The following is a 20,719-nucleotide window of genomic DNA, read 5'->3' as shown; positions in this document are numbered from 1 at the left end:
AGTTCCTGATTTGTTTCTCTATTCTCATAAAGAAAGGACATGGGAGACTCACTATGAAAAGAATATAATAAGCATGCCATGCCACGGTCCCCAAGGATAAGTCCCAGATGGCTAAGTTAAAAATTTAAAAAGCCAGGTGTATTGGTTCATGCCTATAATCGTAGCATTTGGGAGGCAAAGGCAGGAGAATATCTGTGAATTCTGAGACAGTATGCACTACTGTTGTTCTTTTGATACGACTATTGCCTATGAAACACAAACACAAGACTCAGCACCCACGTGGAGTTTATTGAGAGAGGGGAGAGAAAGGGGGGGGTAGCTGGTGGCCAGCCAAAAGCAGGAGAGAGAGAGAAAAGAAAAAGAGCAAGAGAGAGAGAGAAAAGAAAGAGCAAGAGAGAGAGAGAAAGAGCGAGAGAGAGAGAGAGAGAGAGAGAGAGAGGGAGGGAGGGAGGGGGGGAGGGAGAGAGGGAGAGGGGGAAAGAGAGAGTGAGAGAAAGAGAGAGAGAGAAGGCAAGAGAGAGAGGTGCACTTGGCGCTTGCTTTAAAAGGGAAACTTGTGCATGCATAACTGAGTTCCCTGGCAGCCAGGCAAAGCTTGAGCAGCCAGGTAAGTCATGAAGTAGAGAAGACATGGCCATGAGCATCCGGCCCATCGTTGGGGGCAGGGTCAGCAGACTGCTGGTTCCCAACAACTACAATATAAAACCCTAACCATATTATATACAAACAAAGTGCAACACAATATAATGAAAACAAAGCTTATGTATCAGATTATTTCTTAAATTTCTCTAAGAACAAACGAAATGAGCCAAATTGTGATTTGAATACAACAATACTGGGAGGGGCAGAAAGAGCTACAGCCAGGAGTTGGAGAATGGAAGGATGGTGAAAATACTTACAAGATTGCAAGGAATCACAGAACACTGTTTCCAAATCAATTTTATCTTAACTGATGTAAAAATGAGGACAGTCTGGAAGGGGGCAGGGTCCAACTTGCAAACACTTGAGGCTTAGTATCTAATCACAAACACACACTTAGAAAATGGCAAATCAATACTAAAACATAGGCTGCCTTTCTTCAATGGTCTGTTTTTCCTCAGCAGTTTGTAAAGAAACACAGAAGGCAGGCTCATCAAATTTGCAGCTATCAAGGAGGGCTCCATGTAGCTTTAGAGTGTTGAAGTTGGGTATCATGTTTTCTCTACTTTGGGTCCAAAAACAGTTCATTGGGAATAAGGGAATTAGAAGGCATTTTTATACTTCAGTATAGTCAAAACATTTCTTGACTCTGTCTAATTCCAGGCAAGATGTTTTATGCAAGAAAAAAGAAAGAAAAAGAAAATAAACTGGGGTTAGTCCAAGAAAGAGTAACAGGTCCAAAGACTGAATCTTCCCAGGACTGATGGGAAAATATATATACACAGCCTTAATATCAAAGGCTATAGAGTAGGATGATCAGTAATCGACTATCTTCCTATGAAGCATTCCTGTGTTCATGGAAAGGCTCTGCAGGGAGACAACAGATACAAAACAGAGCCGTCCCTGGTAATAAGGAGAGATTCTCCTACTTTGATATGCAGGAAAAAAACCATTTCGTTGGTGGGATAGAAATGCAATCAGTGGGTAGAAGTTCCAGAAGATACATTCAGATTCAATAAAAGGACAGTTTTCTAAACAAACATCACTGTTCAAGATGGAATGGGTTGTCCTATAGTCACAAGGGACAAGGAGAGACAAAAAGGCAGGGGGGTTATAGAAAGGGTTACTGAGCTCAGGGAAGGTGCCACACAAGACCCCTAAGATTGCCCTCCCTCCTCTTTGATAAGCTGTGATGGACAAGATGTGTATTTGTGCACAGGCATAAGCAAGATTTTCAAGAAAATGTATTCATTTTAATAGGTGATCTCTGAACCTGTTGTTTCCCATAGTAGTACATCCAGTTGGGTGAGATATAACATTTATTTACTATGCACAAAGGCTGATTTTTTTTTTTTTAAGAAAGTGACACATCAGGCTAATAGGCTTGAACACATATATTCTCCCTAGATTTTTTTTTTAAATTTTCAATATCCTGTGTACAAGAGTGCAATCAAATATCCTCTATTTAAAATGTAATGTAATGATCGCCCAACATTCATGACTGCAGCACCACATACACGGGCCTTGGTGGTTCATGCCGACAGCCTTGGCCTATAAGAAGGGAGGACAGACTGACCAGAAGGTGAAGGTTGTCACCGTGAGTTCAAGGCTCCTCTAGGCTACCTAAGATCTTATCTCACAAAATAGAAAATAATATTGTGGCTGGGTGTGATGCTAGAGAACAGAACACCTGCTTAACATACAAAGGGCCATGAGTTAGAGTCTCCAGCACCAAAAGGAACAAAGGGGGGAAAAAAAGCTATTTTATTTTTTTATTTTGTGTTGAACATTTACATGCATTGCAGTTGTTTGGGTGGGACACTCATATGTTCAATATCCCCAGATCCTAAGGACATGTTGGTCATATGAATTTACTTCAATATTTAAGTCAATCTTTCATTTTTGTTTGCATTTAAACTTATTTTTCATTATATGGTGATCCATGGAAGTCATATTGCACTATTTTACAACTGTGGGTCTCATATAACAACAAGTTTTCATGGTTGTAGCCTATTTTATTGGTATTAAAATGACAGTATGTGTGTGCCTGTAATAAAAATATAACTGCCATTATAGACACTAAGTATTTTTGCATAACTTAGTAAATACACACTTAAATTGTCTATCTCTTTATATGTTGATTAAAGGACAATGGTATAGAGGATTTACAGGTTGGAATCTGCATTTGTTGAGCTAGGTTTGAATTTCCCTTTCCTGAAGAAACAACCCTAAACTCAGGTTTGGGAACATGTATATTCTTTGTAGTCCACATGCCCATATCATTTCACACTAAAGTCTTCGTGTAAAATACCTCTCACAAGCCCCTGTCTTTGAATAATTGGTCCCCAGATCATAGTGCTCACTGGGGGGGGGGGCAGGGACAGGGGGGAGGTTGTGGTGCCTTTAGGAAAAAGAACCTAATTAGAGGAAGTAGGTCACTAATGAGTGTGCCAGAGTGGTGGGAGGTGCCGGTTGGGGTTGGAGTAGCTACAGTTCTGCCCACTTCTGTTTCCTGGTCCACACTCTTTAGTCCACACTCATAAGAAGAAAAAGCTATCTGTGTCATGGACGTACCCCCCCCCATCTGTCATGATGATATGTCCTAGATGGTATTCTCTTCAGTTGTCCATGCCAGGTATCCCCATAGCACCCATAAGAAAGGTACCTAACACTGAACATTAAGCAGAATCAGTATCAGCTGCCATTCATGGCTGGTGGCACAGCTTGCCTCATGGGTGAGATGGTTTGGGAATGGCTTTCTTTATATATTATACCCTCCATTGTCCCACTCAAGGTGTAAGGCAGGGAATATTATTATAGACCAGCTGTACACTGTGCAAATTCTAATGGGGACATAGTGACTCTTAAAGCACAGAGGAGAAAATACCAAAGACTTGCTATGAGTCACCAGGCCACCTGCTAGAGGTATACGACACTACAAGCAGTCCTGTCTGAGGAGTCTGATGCAGGGGACCTGAGAACTTGGGTGCCAAGTCCTGCTATATATGGCATGAACCATGGACAACCTCAGCAACACTTATCATTGTATTAAGTTTCCAGTGTTCCAGAACTCCCAAGTACCCCTTCTGTAGGATGGTCCCAGGGCCCCAAGTCGAGACGTTAGAAAGCCAGCCCCAGAGCCACCAAAAAGCACAAGGGGAGATTGGGAAGGCACGGTGCTTACATCAAGGGAAGTTTTAACAGCTACTCTGACATCTGTACAGGGCAGTCCATCTGGACTAGAGCCTGCTGCCTGGGTGTTTACATAACGGAGTTCTTTGGAACAGATTCCACTAGAATGCCATTGGCAGGGGCTTCTTGCTTTCACTGAGCTATGCTGGCAGACTGCCCCCTCCATTCATCTTCAGGGAGGTTTCCACACTGGCTGCTTGCCCTGGTTAGCACCCTACCCTAGACCTGCTTCTGGGCTCCTGATTGAGTCTCACCAGCTCTAAGATGAAAGTCCCAGAGACTCCCCACTGTCACTAATCACCATTTAGCAGTGGGAGTGATGAACGAGGATGGGGGTACAGAGACAGAGAGAGAGAGGGAGCGAGAGAGAGACAGAGAGAGAAAGGGAGAGGGGAGAGGACAAGAGCCCATTAGTTCTTACTCCTAGGTCTGCAGGCTCCAGGTAGTACTGCTGTTACTGGAAATAATACAGGGCCTTCAACAGCAATTGCCACACCAATCAGGAGTGCTGAGGCTGTGCAGGGCACATAGCATTAGGCTGCAGTTGCAGAAATAAAGACATTACACTGTATCTGTTATTCAAATCAAAAATTCTAATTGGATACTGGATGGTTTCTCAAAGTTTCCCGCAGGAGGTAATTATGTTGATGACATGCAGAAAAAGGGCCTGCAAGTTACCTACTGTTTGGGCTCTTCCCATGCAAGGAGAGACAAGAGATGCAGTTTTCCCCCAGATCAGAGCTGTTTAAAACATGACAGGGTTTCTTTGCTGTGTTTGATTTAAAATAGTTTACCATGTGTCACTCAGAGCCATTGAATATCCAAACACACTGTGTTCATGAGCAAACAAAAAACAAAAAAACTGTACAAGAGGCTAGGATTTAGGATTTGACAGTGATATCAGGAGGGCCAGATTTTCAGCCAGGACAAAAGGACAAACGTGGGTGGCAGGATAATGACTACTGTCTCACATATTTCCTAGTTCTTAGCATGGAGCTTAAAACACAAAAGATTCCCAACTAAGATGACTGGTTTAGGGGAAGAAGAGACAAGAGAAGGTAATGGATGAATGTATATAATATAAACATGGCACAGTGGTAGATATGTATAAAGATGCCACAAGGAAACCCATTAGTGTGTATGCTAATAAAAACAATGAATAAAAGGAGGAAAATTAAAACTGATTAGAAGTACGAAGCTGAGATTTCTCTGTCTCTGTCTCTCTTTCTCTCTGTGTGTGTTCCCCCTCCCCCCTCCCTCCTTCCCTCTCTCTCTCTCTCTCTCTCTCTCTCTCTCTCTCTCTCTCTCTCTCTCTCTCTCTCTCTCTCTATGTGTGTGTGTGATAAATGTACCTGCCATGGTGCATCTGGGGATGGCAGAATCAGTTTTCTCCTTTCCATCACATGGCTCCTAGGAATCAAACTTAGCTCATCAGGCTTGGCAGCAAGCACCTTTACCCACTGAGTGACCTCACTGGCCCTGAAGCTGCAGTTCTTGGTGGTGATAATGTTTTCATAGGCACATATCATAATTTTCCATAGTGAGTTCAAGTTCAGCCTGCACAGCACAGTGACACCTCGCTTGTCTGAAAAAGAAAGTATGTACCCAACTTCCAGCAGTATACTTTAAATTTATACAGTTTATAAGCCAACAACTCCAGGAGACTTGAGAGTTAGAGACAGTCCTTTTACATATCAAAAAGAGACCAACAGAAAGGTGGGGCTTAATTCACATTTACATAATAGCACATTGCAACAAAGTGCTATATCCTTTAGAAAATTAACAGGTTTTCAAACAATATACGTTCCCCCTAAACACTGTCATATTTCATATTCAGGAGAATTGAACAGTTGAGCTAACTCATGTGTATGCCCCCCCCCCTTTAGACAAGACCTTGCTATGTAGCACAGGGCAGCCTGTAACTCTTTAATGTAGCCCAAGATGGCTTTGAACTCACGACCCTTCTGCCTCCACTTCCCAAATGTTAGGTACAGTTGTGCACCACCCAAGCATCATGGAATCACATATAAACTACTCCCTCAGCATGTTAAATGGCATAAACTTTACAGGTCGCAAAATCTGGGTCTACAGCCTCCCTCTACCATGCCTTTCCTCACACTAGGATTACCCAAACCAGCCCCTCAGTGAGACCAGGGGTTCCCTAGCTCTTCACTGTCCTCCAGTGCAGGAGCTTCCCTACCCTTCATTCACTCTCCTCTGACACACTCAGACCCTTGCAGTTCCCTGAGGTCACACATCTGCCTCCATTGAACCCAGGGCCTCACCACACTAGAAAAGAGCGATACCACCTTCTAGTCCCAACTCTTTTGTTAATTGCAGTATAAGGTTTGGAAGATGGCTCTGTCATGTTAACTTGATGGTGACCTCAGGCCTCTACAGAAACATGCATGCACATGTAATGCATAGCTCTCCACCTCCACAATGTGTGCATATCCACCTATACACATGTGTACACTGCACTTCTAAGATAAAATAAAAGGATACTCTATTCACATTTCTTTCCAACTGCTTTATCCATCTCCATGGCATTTGCTACCCTCAGCATCCTATATAATTTGTTCATTTATTATGTTTATTGCCTGCCTCTTCCTCTTCTTTGGTCACAAGCCCCCCCCCCAGGGCAAATGTGTTGTCTCTGACACCCTACTGAAATGTACCAAGTCTGTGTTGGGTAGCTGACTGAACTCAAGAGTGCATGCCTTTGTGGGTCTCAGGGGTTTTCTACCATCTTCCCAGGTATATTAGGCTATTCCTTTCATTGAAAGGTTATTGGTACCACACCAATCTAATGTACAATCCTCTGACAGAGTGTCATGTGGAGAAGGGTGTGATGCATGGCAGGAAAGGGAGTTGACTATCATGTTAGACACTGAGCCTGGGGAGGAAACAGTAAATAAGATATAAAACAAACAAGTAAAGAAATGGGAACCTACATTGTGAGGTCTTATTTACTTTTGAGCATTTAGCAAATGCCAAGAATAGTAGTGGGTGCTGCAGAATCAACTACAAGACAGATATGATCCCTGCCTTTAAAAGCCATGGGTGGGCACTGGCAAGATGGTGCAGTGGGTGAAGGCCCTTACTATCCTGAGTTGGGTCCTCAGAACTCCCATGGTGGAAGTAGAGAACAGACTCAGGCAAGTTCTCCTCTGACCCTCACAGAAGTGGCACATGGGTACCACCCTCTCCCAGGAAAACAAACTAAAGAACAGACAAACAAAAGCCACAGGTGGGTGACACTGAAACTTAAGAGATTCTGCTGGGGCACCATGGCCCAGGACAAAGCTTTAGTAGGGAAAGGGAGGGAACCCAACTGCTTAGAGCAGGGCATCGTAAACTCTTTCCACTCAGGACTCATTTTGTCTGAGAAAATTTTACATGGCCCTGGGCATGTGCACACGTGTGCATGCATGCACACACATACACAAAACATGTACTGACATTAAATCTAAAACGTGTTTCAAAAAATTCTGTGGGATATACACAATTTTACCACTTATTACAGATAACAGCATTTGCATACTAATGAGGTGGATGTGCTTGTTTATTTTTATATATTAAATACATATACAGACAGCTAAATTCTGGCTATTTGCTGCTGTAGGGAAAGAACATCTTTGGTCTTTTTAGATGGTTTGAACTTGTAACGGTCAATGCTGAGAATATCACTTCACATAAATATGTAGTACAATTAGCAGAAGGCATGTTTAGAGTCATTTCAGAAATGGTTGGAAATTCTATCCTTATCCACACCCCCAATCCATGTAACAATCTTGCATCTGAGCTCAGGTGTTCCGGCAGCCTTGGCTGGCAGTGTGTAGTGTGATGACATGCACAGCACAAAGTGCTCTTGCAGGTCTAGAGCCAAAGGTGCAGTGAAACTGAATGATGTAACATAGACTAGCAGAAACACATTTTCACTGGGCATTTGAGTCTCATTTCATCTTTGGCCGTACAGCATTCTGAAAGCTCTTATTATTGCCAGAATTTCTGCAACACTATATTGATACATATATTCAAGAAACTATGGAGGCTGAGGAGGCAGCACATTAGCTAAAGCCTGTGGCACACAAGCGTGGAGATCCGAGTTCAATCCTCAGCACCCATGAAGAGCTGGGCATGGTGGTGCAGGCTTGCAATTCCTGTGCTGGGGAGGGGGGAGTGAAAGAGGAGGGCTGGGCTTCCTGGCCAGCCAGCTACAGGTCAGGCCTAGACCCTGTCTCAGCAATCAAGATGGATGACTTCTGAGGAGTGACACCCAAAGACTGACCTCTGCTCTCCATATGTGTGTGCTTACATGTGCACGTGTACCTGAACACACACACAAACCTGTACACACAAAAGAAGCAGCGACTTAGACGATTAGGAGGGGGTCCTATTGGAAGCATCAGCTAAAGAATATGCAGTATGTTTTGGGCAAAGGGTTAAGTCCAAGGTCAGAAGCAAGGCTGTGTGTGTGTGTGTGTGTGTGTGTGTGTGTGTGTGTGTGTGTGTGTGTAAGACAATGGGAGAAAGGAAGGTGAAGAAATAAGCTGCTGGACTGTGTGACGGGCCTTTTGTTTTGTGCTCAGGAACTTGGTCTACGGGAACACAGATGGGAGGAAGTCAGGGAGCAGAGGAGAGGGTCTATGTGACTGTGGGTGACCGAGGCTGGGTCAGGGATATGGTGAATGGATGGACTGTGATGGTTTTATAATGACTCAGGAGAGAGGGGTCCTGAGACAAGATTGTGGGAGCAGATACCTTGCTTGAAGAGACTGGGCTGACAAATGGAGGATCAGCGTGTTGGGGAGCTGAGTCCAGACTGTGCAACCAAGAGGAAGTGGGGAGGCAGACTGCTGAGTCAGCCATCACAGGACAATGATTTTAAAGCCTCAGGAGGAAGAGGAAGACGAGTAATCAGAAAACCACAGGTGGCGCTCCCAGTAACAAAGAGAACGGCAGCTGAGATCTGTTGAACTCTGGAACACCGTCCAAGGGTGGTGGGAAGAGAACATGGCAGAAACTGACAACCTGCAACACCCAGAAGCAGCCACGAGAAAGCTGGTTCGACAGACAAATGGCCCCATGTAACAGGATCAGATGGGAAGGCCTGGCTGCTGGCATCTTCACCTTCCAACTCTCCCAGGGACTGCAGGACCCTGGGCACATCCATTCCACTCTTCCTACAAAGATGCCGCTCACACGCAGCCGTTTTATCCCATGGCCAATATAAAGCCCAAAGCCATCACAGTATAAAACCTACAACTCACAGAGTTTTCCAGCTGAATTTTTGCTCCTCCTCTTGGAGTGTGGTCATTTCTATTGGCAAGAAGAAAATACTCTAGCTACATGAGAAACAAAGGACTGTGTTTTGGGGGTATTATTCTCTGAATATTTGGCTCTCTTTCCAAGTTGGAAGTTGTAGAACTCGGCACTAAAATAGTTTGGGATCTCTACTGACTAAACTACAGCCTTGGCAACAGGAAGGGAGAAAAACCAAATTGTTGTGGACTACACAAACTGTATTTTCCACAATAAAGAAAGGAAGGAACTACACATAAATACCGGCTTATAATTTCTCCATGAAATAACAGACATGTTCCACCCTGTCTAGGCAAAAAGATAGCCACAAGTTGTCCCTCAAATATAGTCTAGTCTTGGAAGCATGAAGATAGAATTTTTATAAACACTTCCCATTGGTGCATGTGTTTAACACTTCTAGTCTGCCACCCATGTGCATTTAGTTAATTGGTCACCAGAAAGCAGGGCATTGCTCATTCTCATACATTTTACTTCTCATTTACCCAGAAGGATAAGTGTGCAGAACACTTTATTAAATATTAGGTAAACTGGCATATTGAACTCTTATGTTGCAGAGATACTATCCTAGGATCTTTAGTGTGACTGAGTGCTTTTGGCAATTCAGGGATGGGAGTGGAAGCTCCAAAAAGTATCCAGTACTCTCAGACTGTAAGATGGATTTTGATATTAACTCAATAGTTTAGCTGTTCACTTGTTAAATGTCAAAATGTATTATTTGTTTGTTTTGTGTGGGGGTACATATGTGCCACATCATACATGTGGAGGTCAGAGTCAGTCCTGGTCTTTTAGCTCGTCTGGGTCCAAAGTGGCCTTACCTACTGAGTCATCATGCAGGCCTATATATAACTAGAGTTTTCCCTTTTGATAATAAGTAGTAGCCAACACTACTAGTTGATATAATCTTCACTGTTTTCAATTTTACTCTACATTTTTTTCCAAGATAAAAGGTCTATGAGCTTTCTGATCATTTTGAGAACTGAAGAATTTTATAAAGGTAAGTAAGGGGCTGCAACCCATTGACCCAAAGTCCAAATCATCTTTTTTTTTTCCTCTGTCCTTAATTTTTATGCTTCCTAAAGTACCGAGAGCCAGACATAGCCTCAGGCTCTCTCCTTATCCCCTGGTTATTCACCCTCATGCCCCCACACAGCACTGGGTCCACTGTTAACTACCTCTCTTTAAAAGCCTTTCCCTTTTCCCAGTAACAATGATGGCTAAGGCCATGTGTTTTCCCACTGCAGCTCTTTCTGGATGGTGGGGTGATTTTACAGCTATCTCAGCTAATGGGTGTTCTTACCGTGCTACTTTCTGTGACAAGTCAGCCTTGTGAAAGAAAATGGACGACTTGTTTTGGCCTACATTTCTTCTTAGACACCATTGTGTTCTAAATTTCTCCAAGGTTAGTATTGTTGAGCCTTCCAAGGTCAAGAGGGTAGCTCATAGACAAAATGTCTTATTTAAAAATGTAATGTTTCCTTTCTTTATCTACCTATTTATTTTAAGCATGTGTACACACTAAGCCACAGCATGTATGTGAAGGTCAGCAGACCCGTGGGAATTATTGGAGTCATTGCTCTTTTCAATTTGAGTCCCAGGAATGGAACGCAGGTTTACCGGATTGATGCCAAGCACCTTTACCAGAGGACCCATCTCACCAACCCTTCCATTTCTTATTCTGAAACTCTGGCATACTTTGTTACCTCAGGTGCCTCATGTAATTCTCTGAATGTGACTTCTTCACTTACTGAATCTCGGAGTGATGGATTATCTCATCATGCCTCTCACAGCCAAAAGGTGAGAGAGCTGGCTGCATAACCAATCCCAGGAAAGAAGGTGTCACAGTATACAAGGTGTTTGCCACACCATTCGGCATCATGCAAATATCTGTCACAAGGCAGGGATGCTTGCTTTGCTGCAGCAGAGGAGACCCTAGGGAGGCCCCTCAATGGCTGTGAACATCTCCTCACTGGTAAAAATGATCTCCCATAACTTATTCCATTGCTAACATTCCCCGTAGGCAAAATGTTTGATGATTCTCCAGATCACATGCAGATGCCCTTTGCAGGCTGCACTGAGCCTTGCGTGCACCCAGCAGTCCCCCCGCCCCCCTCCCCAGCGCTGTCACCTTCTGCACATGTCTCCTTCCTCTTGCCAAGTCTTGCAGGCTACATCTGTGCCACTGGTCACTCTATAGTTCTTCTGTTACCAAACACTCAACGGACCCCATAAAAGGGGATTGAGAAGGCAGAACACTGCCTCACATTGTGCTCAGCTCTGAGTCTGCTTCGTGTCCTCACCGCCTCCCCCTGTTCTGCTTTCCCTCTCCGAGCAACACAGAAGTAAATATTGGATATTTACCGGGGGTAGTCAGAGGAGCCGGGAAGTGGCGAGCCAGGCCCGTGTCCCCCGGCTATTTGGAGGTGTGTCACTCAGATCCAGATGACTCTCCACTGTTTGGGTTCCCCAGTTTGGATTAGTCACTTCACAGGCGTGTGGGGAGAGCGTAATTGTGCATTTTATTATTATTAATGGCACAGCCTGGAGACGCGCCCATTCTTATTTCCACTAGCCACCATGCAGCATCAGTCTAACTCCCCATTACACACCATTTCTTTTTTCATGCTTTCTTCATTCAGCAAGGACAAAGAACAGACAAATTCTGGTGGCATGAGGTTACAAGGGGAATATTAGCTGATTCAAGGGGGGAAATATTGTTTAAAAAGTGCATGATATATGATATACATAGGAGGCCTGCCTGTATCTGAAGAGAAACAGTAGAGGGGGAGTGGATGGTGTGGTGTGGTGGAGGAACTGGGAAGAGGGGAGGGATGTGAAACTTTGGGATGTAAAAACAAAGAAACAAAATGTGCAGTGGCTCATGCCTATAAGCCTAGCACTTGGAAGCTGAGGTCACTCCAGGCTACATAGCAAGTCCAAGGCCAGTCTGGGCTACAGAATGAGACGCTGTTCCCCAAACAAAAACATATTGTTTGAAAGCTTAGTGTCTTGCATCATAACAATGACTCCTGGACCCGAGGCTGGTGATATACTGATATATTACTAGTTGAGAAAGACGGTCCATACCACAGTGCAGACTAAGACAGCCTGACAAGCTGTATGTTATTTCACCCCCTGGATCTTTCAGGTCTCTAATGAAGCCTCTACAAACCATAGTTTCATGCTCTGCTTATTCATCAAGGACCCATGAAGTGTCCATCAGCAGCCTTGGGTCACATGTACCCAATGTTACATAACAAAAGGTATGCCAAAAACCAAAAGCCTACCAAGATGGCACACCTTGTACTCCTGGGGCTAGGAAGACAGACACAAGGAGGAACACTGAGGCTCACCAGCTAGTGCTAATCTGGCCTACTTGGTGAGTTCCAGAGCATTAAAATGCCTTGTATCAAAAAGAAAGTGAGTGGCACCAGAGGAATGAGAATGTCTTTTGACCTACACATGAACCTACACCCTCCGCCTCACATGAATATGTAACAGCCATGTACTGGAGAATACATACTAAAACATAGGAACAAGAAGGAACATGCAGATGTGTTCAGAGTTAAACTCAGAGCTTATGGCAGACCTGCCAATGTTCTTGACCATGGCCAACAAATTTCTATTCCTTTTACATCATGAACATCTGGGGCACACTTTCAATAAAAAAACTACCTAGGAGAGAAATGGCACTTCCTTACATCTCGATCCTACGCTAGGCAGCTCTAATGTAGAATCAGCTTCTGTGGGGGAGATTACTTACTCAGTTCAAACTGTGACCACCAGCTCATCTTTTTTATTTGATTATTTGGTGGTGATAAGGCCATTGGCTGAAGCAGGTCACCCATAGCTCACTTGTCATCAACTGTGACTTGCATTCCTAAGCAGGAATTTCCATCTTCAAGGTAAACATTTCTTTGGAGATATCATGTTTCTACCAATACCGTTAAGAATCAAAACGACATACAGTCACGGGGACCCAGACTCACATCCTTTGATAAACAGTTAGCAAACAGCCCTGTTTATTTTCTGTCAAAGAGGCCTTATTATCAGTAGTTCTAGGACAATGCTTCTGGGAGTCGATGCTGGCTTCCTTCAAGATCAGGCTCCTTGTCAAAGATAGATATGCTAAGCCTAGGAGCAGAGAAAAGGGTGGTGGTGGACAAATTAAGGAACTCAAAGGAGTTTTGACAATCTGTGTTTATGCTGACTCAGAAAACTTCTTGGCCAAGAGAGCAATGAAGCCACCTGGCCTTTCTGTGCAGTAGGGACACCGCAGCCCACAGCTCCCAGAGACACTGCAAGGCTCTTAAGGTAAGCTATTCTGGGGAAAAGCAAAACAAGAATGGACAACATTCTCAATGTGCTTCATTATACTTGTGGTTAGAATGACTGCTAGAGATAAAACCGCTCAAATCTCTTCCTTCTCCCAGCAAGCTGGGGTTTTAGTAGCCACTCTCTTCAGTCTCTAAGACTCTACTATGTTGCCCAGGGTAGAGAAGCTTCTAAAGCTCTTTACAGTTGATTCCTCCTCTTGCTGTTCCTGCTGAAGACCTCCCTTTACAGAGCCATATCTTCAGAGAGCATAGCACACAACAGACATGGGCAAGGTAGAGAGATGGATGAATCACATAGGAGAATTCTATGGATGTCACAGGCAATGTAGGCCTGTTATCTACGAGCCTGCAAGTTAGGAAGGCTAGTCTCTCTCTTTTTCCTTTAGTACAAACAGAAGAAAGTTTCTAGGATATAGGCTGAATAGGTGTTGGAAGATACCATCTGCTGTCCATCTATGGGGTACCAGAATTCATTTCCAATTGAGATGCTCGGATAGTTTCCAAGTAAACCTTAAGTGAGAGTTTCTAGCAGAAGTTTGCTAATACATCTATTTGATCATGACAAGAAGAAAGGAAGAAAGAGGAAAGGAAAGAAGAATGAGGAAAGAAAAGGATTATCCAGACCAGCAGTGAAGGCCCACAATCCCAGCTACCCTGGCAGCTGAGGCAGGAGGACCGCTAGTTCAAGGCCTGCTTGCCTTAAACAGAATGAGTTCAAAGTAGCTTGGGGCAACTTGGTGAGACCTTACGTTGAAAAAGAAAAAAGAAAAAAGTGAAAGGGGGTGGTAGTTACTTTCCCCAGAATCCCTAGCACTTTGTGGTGTTGTTTAGCATGAAAGAGGCCCTGGATTTAACCCTAATACTAAAGGAAGCATGTGGGGAGGAAAAGAGGGGGTCAGACAGACAGACAGAGAGGCAGAGACACTGAAAAAGTTGGTGATGAGCCCAGACTTAGACTTTTTGATGCTGCGTATAGCATGTTTTAAGATAACTTCCCAAACTAGTTAACTGTTAGCAGATTCTTAGTTCAACTTAAAGAACCAGAAGCACTGTAATGTTTAAAATGTAAATTTCTAGTCTCAGTCATCTAGTGTATATTACCTTAAATACAAAAAGGGTTTGCGTACACTTGTAAATGATAAGAATGTGGTTTGCTTTGTACAGCCATTTTGGAGATCAGTATGGCAGTTCCTCAGGAAAATGGGATTTAGTTTACCACAGGACCTGGCAATCCCACTCTTAGGCATATACCCAAATGATCCACATCCATGCAACAAAGACATGTGCTCAACTATGTTCATAGCAGCATTATTTGTAATAGCAAGAACCTGGAAGCAACCTAGATGTCCCTCAGCTGAAGAATGGTTAATGAAGATATGGCACATCTACACAATGGAGTATTACTCAGAAGAAAAAAACAATGGAATCCTGAAATTTGCAGGCAAATGAATGAAACTTGAAGAAACCATCCTGAGTGAGGTAACCCAGTCACAAAAAGAGGAACACGGTATGTACTCACTCATATATGGATTTTAGACATAGAACAAAGGATCACCAGCCTATAATTCACACAGTCAGAGGAACTAGGATACAAGGAGAAACCTAAGAGATTCATACAAGGTCCCTCACAGAAGGGGAAAGGAACAAGATCTTCTGGGGGGGCAGTGAGTAGAGAGGGAGTTAGGAGAAAGAGAAGGGGAGGAGAGGAGAACATGTGGGACCAGGAGGATTGAGTTGGGGAGACGAAAAATGAGAGAAAAGAGAGAGAAAGAGAGAGACCATAATAGAAGTAATAGAGGGAGCCGCTATAGGTTTTAAGAGAAAAGGAGAAAAGTGACTCTAGAAAAATATCCAGAGACCTACAGGGATGACCCCAACTAACAATCTGAGCAACAGTGGAAAGGCTACCATAAATGCCCTTCCCTGATAATGAGATTGATAACTAACTTACATGCCATCATAGAGCCCTAATCTAGTAGCTGATGGAAACAGAAGCAGACACCCACAGCCAAACACTGAGCTGAACTCCTGGAATCCAGTTGCAGAGAGGGAGGAGTGATAAGAAAAGAGGTCAAGACCAGTCTACAGAAACCCACAGAGACAGCTGACCTGAACAAGGGGGAGCTCATGGACCCCCAGACTGATAGCTTGGAAACCATTGTACCAACTCAGCATTGTACCAACTCAAACCCCCTAAATGTGGGTCTCAATTAGAAGGCCTGGGCAGTCTAAGGGAACCAGAATGCATCCCTGGTGCATGAAAGGACTTCAGGAGCACATTCCTCATGGAGGGATACTCCCTTAACCTAGAGGCAGGAGGGAGGGCCTAGACCCTCCTGCAAATGACTTGACAGATTTTAATGATCCCTCCTAGAAGGCATCACCCTCTCTGTGAAGTGTGTGTGTGTGTGGGGGGGGATGGGATGGGAGGAGGGGCAGGGGGGAATGGGGGGTTAGGGTGAGGGAACTGGGATCGATATGTAAAATAAGAAAAAATAATAAATATAAAAAATGAAGATTAGTAGGAAGCAAAACTGAAGAATATATTTTAAGAAAAAAAAATGTGGTTTGCAAGATACCTGAGAAAAGATGGACTTCAGCACTTCGGAATAAACAATGTGAGCACAAGTTCTGTATTTAGTAAGCAAAGACAATCATTGTCTTTGGGGAGGGCTAACCTATAGCCCACAGCTCCTTAAAGACAAAAGTCACCTGGGCCAGCCCCTCAGTAGATTACTTGAAATTTCCAATTCTCTTTCCCACCATAAAATAATGACAATGTTTTCACCCACAAGCCAAGACTGACTCAAGAGACTTTCCCCTGACATTTACCTACCTACTACAAAGCTTTCCCCAAAGCTCCAGGACCTAGACAAGGTCTCATCTCTTATCTTTCCTTTGGCCTTGGGCTCTAACTTTGCTGGGACAATTAAATCACTACTATACACATCTGGCATATAAATCTCATGGATTAAGAAACCAGAAACTTGCTGAACCTCAAGGGGACTCAGTTTCCCCAATGGCAAAATCATACTAATGGCACTAGCCACCTGCCAGGCTACCAGGGGACTTGTCAACGATGTCTAAAATTACGAAGAGACCCAGGGCCATAAAAAGAAGCCTTATTAATCAAATTAGTTCAAGACAATACTAAAAAATATACAGCAACAGCAGTAGCAGCCCACAGTTGGTTAAAACAGAAGAGAGGGAAGAATTTTACTGATCTTATTGTCTACTAAAACCAGTCCTCTTTAATCCAAGAAGAGCTTAATTTAAATTAATGAATAGAAGATTACCTCCACACACACACAACTTCTCACATATGACCTCACTTCTTTCCCACTTCCCTAGAGGCAATTTTATATTCCTCAACTACATACAATCATACACTGCTGAATTCACACCATGTCCAAACCTCATCTCTCATTAAAATAAATGGAAGCTATGCGATTTCTAAGAATAAGATGCAGTCTAGTCTAATTGCCATAGGATCATGATTCCTGTTGGGCTTTGGAAACTTCACAGGCAACAGAGTGGATCACTCAGCCTGAAGAAGACAACCTATAAGTTGGCCCATTTCCTGATACTAGTGTTTGTAAGAGACAGGGAACAGTTAAAGAATTAAAATCAGATTTCTGCTGATCTGAGGATCTGATGTTCAGGGGCCATCAGCTTATGAATGAGTTTGATGCAATTTAAAGACCAGAGAAACGAAACAATGAAATGTGCCCTCCCTCCCCCCCCCCCAGGCCCCGTGCATACAGCTCTGTTTTATGTTTTGATGCTGGCATGCATATCCTAGTTCATGAAGTCTAAGGAACACGGGTTTGTAGCCAACTCTAAAGGTACTTTCCTCAGAGTCAGTAGTGACTGCCTTGCATGAACTCAGCAGCTCATCCTGGGCTTTCGGGCTGGTGATTTCCCATACATCAATCAAATAGGCTTGGAAAAGGATGAGGCTTAACCAGTGCTGAGGTGGGGGTAGAGGCAGCTCAATAGTTAAAAGCACCCATTAATCCAAAATTGAACAGAGATCATCCTATATTTAGAAATGTGCCTGTCTAGATTTTCTGAGCATCCCTTTCATCAGATTCGGGGAGGATTCCAACTGAAATAAGCCAGGAGCAATAGTAGCAGTGGCAGCCTCTGTTGGGATGTTCCATTCATAGGGGAGGCAACGCCTGGTCCATTCATGGTGGGGTCAGGGAGTTCTTTCCCGGCATTGGAATTGGATCTCAGCTCTCAGCAAGCTGCATTTCCCAGAGAGCTGGCACGGCCGCATCATTCAAAATGAGGATGTCTATTAAGGAGCCACGGTTAGAGCTATTATTAGAACAGCCATCCCTTGGAAATTTAGCAAAATTTGTCTGAATTGACTGAGCAGTTACTCTGCTACAAGCAAGGGACCAGAGAAAGGCAGTGAGTTGCTGGTTCCACACGCCTTTCAAAGAGCAGCAGCGCGCTGGGGAGACCTTTCTAAATCCAATGTGCATCAACATCTGGGCAGCTGCCTGCAATACAAACGCGCCGCGCCGCATTTAGCCATTTTTAAAGAAGCAGGTACTAACGGGGCTCTCTCCTGTTCTCCCGTCCTTAGCTCCCATTTTCTCTGCATCAAACTCTCTCTCTCTCTGCAGCCATCTGGAAAGGAAAGGCCGGTTTAAGGAAAGGCCGGTTTATCTCATCAGGCTCCAGCAGCTGAGGCTGCCCGGCCTCCTGCCACCTTCTCCAAAGGACCAGACACTCCTGTCACTTGCAGAGAATAAATAAAGCTTAAACAACAACACACACACACACAGATAGATAGATAGATAGAGAGAGAGAGAGAGAGAGAGAGAGAGAGAGAGAGAGAGAGAGTATTATAGAAACACCCCTTTCTTTCTCCATGGGAAATTCAGAGTGTGGGTTGTGATGCCAAAGGAACGTGTGTGTGTGTGTGTGTGTGTGTGTGTGTGTGTGTGTGTAGGGGGAAGGGCTGGTAGAATAGTATTTGCCCCACGTGGGGCTTGCATTTTAAAAATGTAACAGACGCGAAATAAAAAAGCCTCTAAGCCCCCAGAAAAGAAGTGGCAGGTCCCTGCTGCCCAGCCCAGCACCGGAAAATGGGTTCAGAAGTACAGCATCATCAATCGCCCCCCTGCCACCGCGACCAGGAAACAAAGACACGTTACCTTTTATTTTTTTGCTCTTCTAAAGGAGCCCAGGAACTTCGGGTTGTAAGAGGCTAGTCCACGGAAAGCAGCTTCCCATTTGTCCCGGGCGCAGGCCCTTGGCCTACCAGGCGGCCTGGGAGCCCGGCGCCGCCTCCGCCTCCTCCGCGGCGCCCGCAGCCGCCCCGCCGGTGCTGGCGCGCCCGTCCCCGTCCCCGCCCCCGCCGCCACCCCAGTCCCCGCCGCGCCCGCCACGGGGCTCCGTCAGCCCATCGCCCGCTCGCACCGCTGCTCACGCCGCGCCTGGCCCAGCGCCAGGGCACACGGCCACCAGCCCGCCCCTCTCCCGCGCGGGGGCCCGCTGCCCGCGGCGCCCGGTCCGCCGCATGGTGCCCGGCACTGGAGCTGGCGGGGTGGCCTTTCGATCCCTTGCAAAGCAGAGACTGAGCGCGCGCCCACTGGCGGGGCCTCCTATCGCCACCGGATCCCAGGACAACAATGAGATCTTCTGCCTCCCTGGCGCCCGGTCCAGCCAAGGACACCCCGAGTCACCCCCTGAGCAGCAGTCTCTGGCTTCTTTCCCACTGCTACTAGCTGCACCCGCAAGCGACTTAAAGTTAGCTCGTAGACCAGAGAGGTTGTGCGCATCTGAAACGCGCGCGGAGAAGCCGAGGGGGATGATTGTGATCTGGGGGACACTCATTTCTTTACAAGATATCCAAACCCACCCAGACCCACCCCACTACAAGAGCCCCTCTCCTACCCTGCAAGCCAGAGAACGCAGATCCAATGGCTGGAGGCGTAGCTCTCCCCCCTCAATCTAGTACAATTGTCTTGAATGTTAATCTCCCCTTAACTCTTGGGGAATGGAGGTTGCTATAAGATAACCTAGTCATAGGGCTATTGTCAAGGATTCCCTATGTCCCTAGGAGAGGGAGATTTCCATTTCAAGAGACCTGGGGGAGGCAAAGGAGGCAGTAAGGCTCCCTTTCAAAGAAAGGAAAGAAAAGAAACTCACAAGAACAATAACTCAATTCACATTGTATGTCTAAATGTTTACTGCTTGACGAGCTCAAATTGCTTTAGACACTTCCCCCACCACGAATTGTCAAAACACAGTTGATAAAATAAAAGAAGTGGCACAAGCACCCACTTAGCAAAACACTACTTGTTTCAATCTTTGTTCAGAACCTGCCCCACCTCTTTGGTTCTCAAGATGCATCCATTTACCCTCCAGGCCAGAGGAGAGATTTCATCCTACCCCAGTGGAAGCAGACATTCTACGGCTTGCACCATTTTTGCCAGGCTACCCCAGGTAATGAAGACTCATGAACTTTACCAAGACAACAGATCCTTGCATCTATGTGGGGGGTGAAACCTAGGCATTGTGTATGCTAGGCAAAAGCTCCACCAGTGAGCCACATGCCCAGCTCACATCCTATCGTCTCTCACATTACATCCATATTGTCCTTGTAGGGCCACTGGTGAGAATCTCACAGTTCAGGAGACCTTACACTCAACAGAAGAGATCCTTTATGGTACTATTGGCAGGCTGGGGTGGAGTGTGGGGAGGGGGGAGTTGAGGATCTACGTTAAGGGCCACCAGTATCATTTTAGGTCCATAGGATTAAGAGTGTGTGTTTGGGGTCTTAATATGAAGATCCAAACCTAAGGAATGGGACACTGGGTTTGAAACATATTTTGTTTCAGAACTTTTAGAGACCTCAGGGTTTGTTCTAACATTAGGACCAACTCTTTGACATGCCACCAAGGCCACCTCCTGTGTTCCTGGGGCTGTTAGATATAGTTTTAATTCTTCTTTGCCACCCCCCCATTTTTTCTTTTAGTGCTGGGGACTGAATTCAAGACCTCACACATTCTAGGGGGAATACTGACTTGCAAGCAAGCAGGCTAGTTCCAGTTCCAACATGTTTTGACCACAAAACTGAGCAAATGTTCAAGTCTGTAACGTTTCTCTTCTATGCTTTGTTCCCACCCTTAGAGGAGACCCCTGCCACTCTGTCCCCTCGGCTTCTGGGGTTTCCAATGCTATGGACTGTCCTATTGGCAAATTCTCTT

General features: G+C 44.9%; 1 protein-coding gene across 8 annotated transcripts in view; it reads right to left on the bottom strand.

Moving 5' to 3' along the window:
- Positions 1-20,719, bottom strand: part of Frmd4a (FERM domain containing 4A) — a 590,169-nt gene that overhangs the window by 190,321 nt on the left and 379,129 nt on the right. Inside the window, exon 1 of one of the 8 annotated variants that reach the window (XM_051205875.1) lies at positions 18,662-18,838. The exons of the other annotated variants lie outside the window; for them this stretch is intronic. The gene's annotated coding sequence lies outside the window, so the exon portion shown is untranslated. Of the gene's footprint in view, positions 1-18,661; positions 18,839-20,719 lie in introns of those variants that run through there. 8 annotated transcript variants of the gene reach the window in all.

This window comes from Phodopus roborovskii, unplaced genomic scaffold (genome assembly GCF_943737965.1).
Source record: "Phodopus roborovskii unplaced genomic scaffold, PHOROB, whole genome shotgun sequence".
NCBI lineage: Eukaryota > Metazoa > Chordata > Mammalia > Rodentia > Cricetidae > Phodopus > Phodopus roborovskii.
The sequence above is the reverse complement of the archived record's forward strand: the minus strand, read 5'-3'. Positions and strand labels throughout refer to the sequence as shown.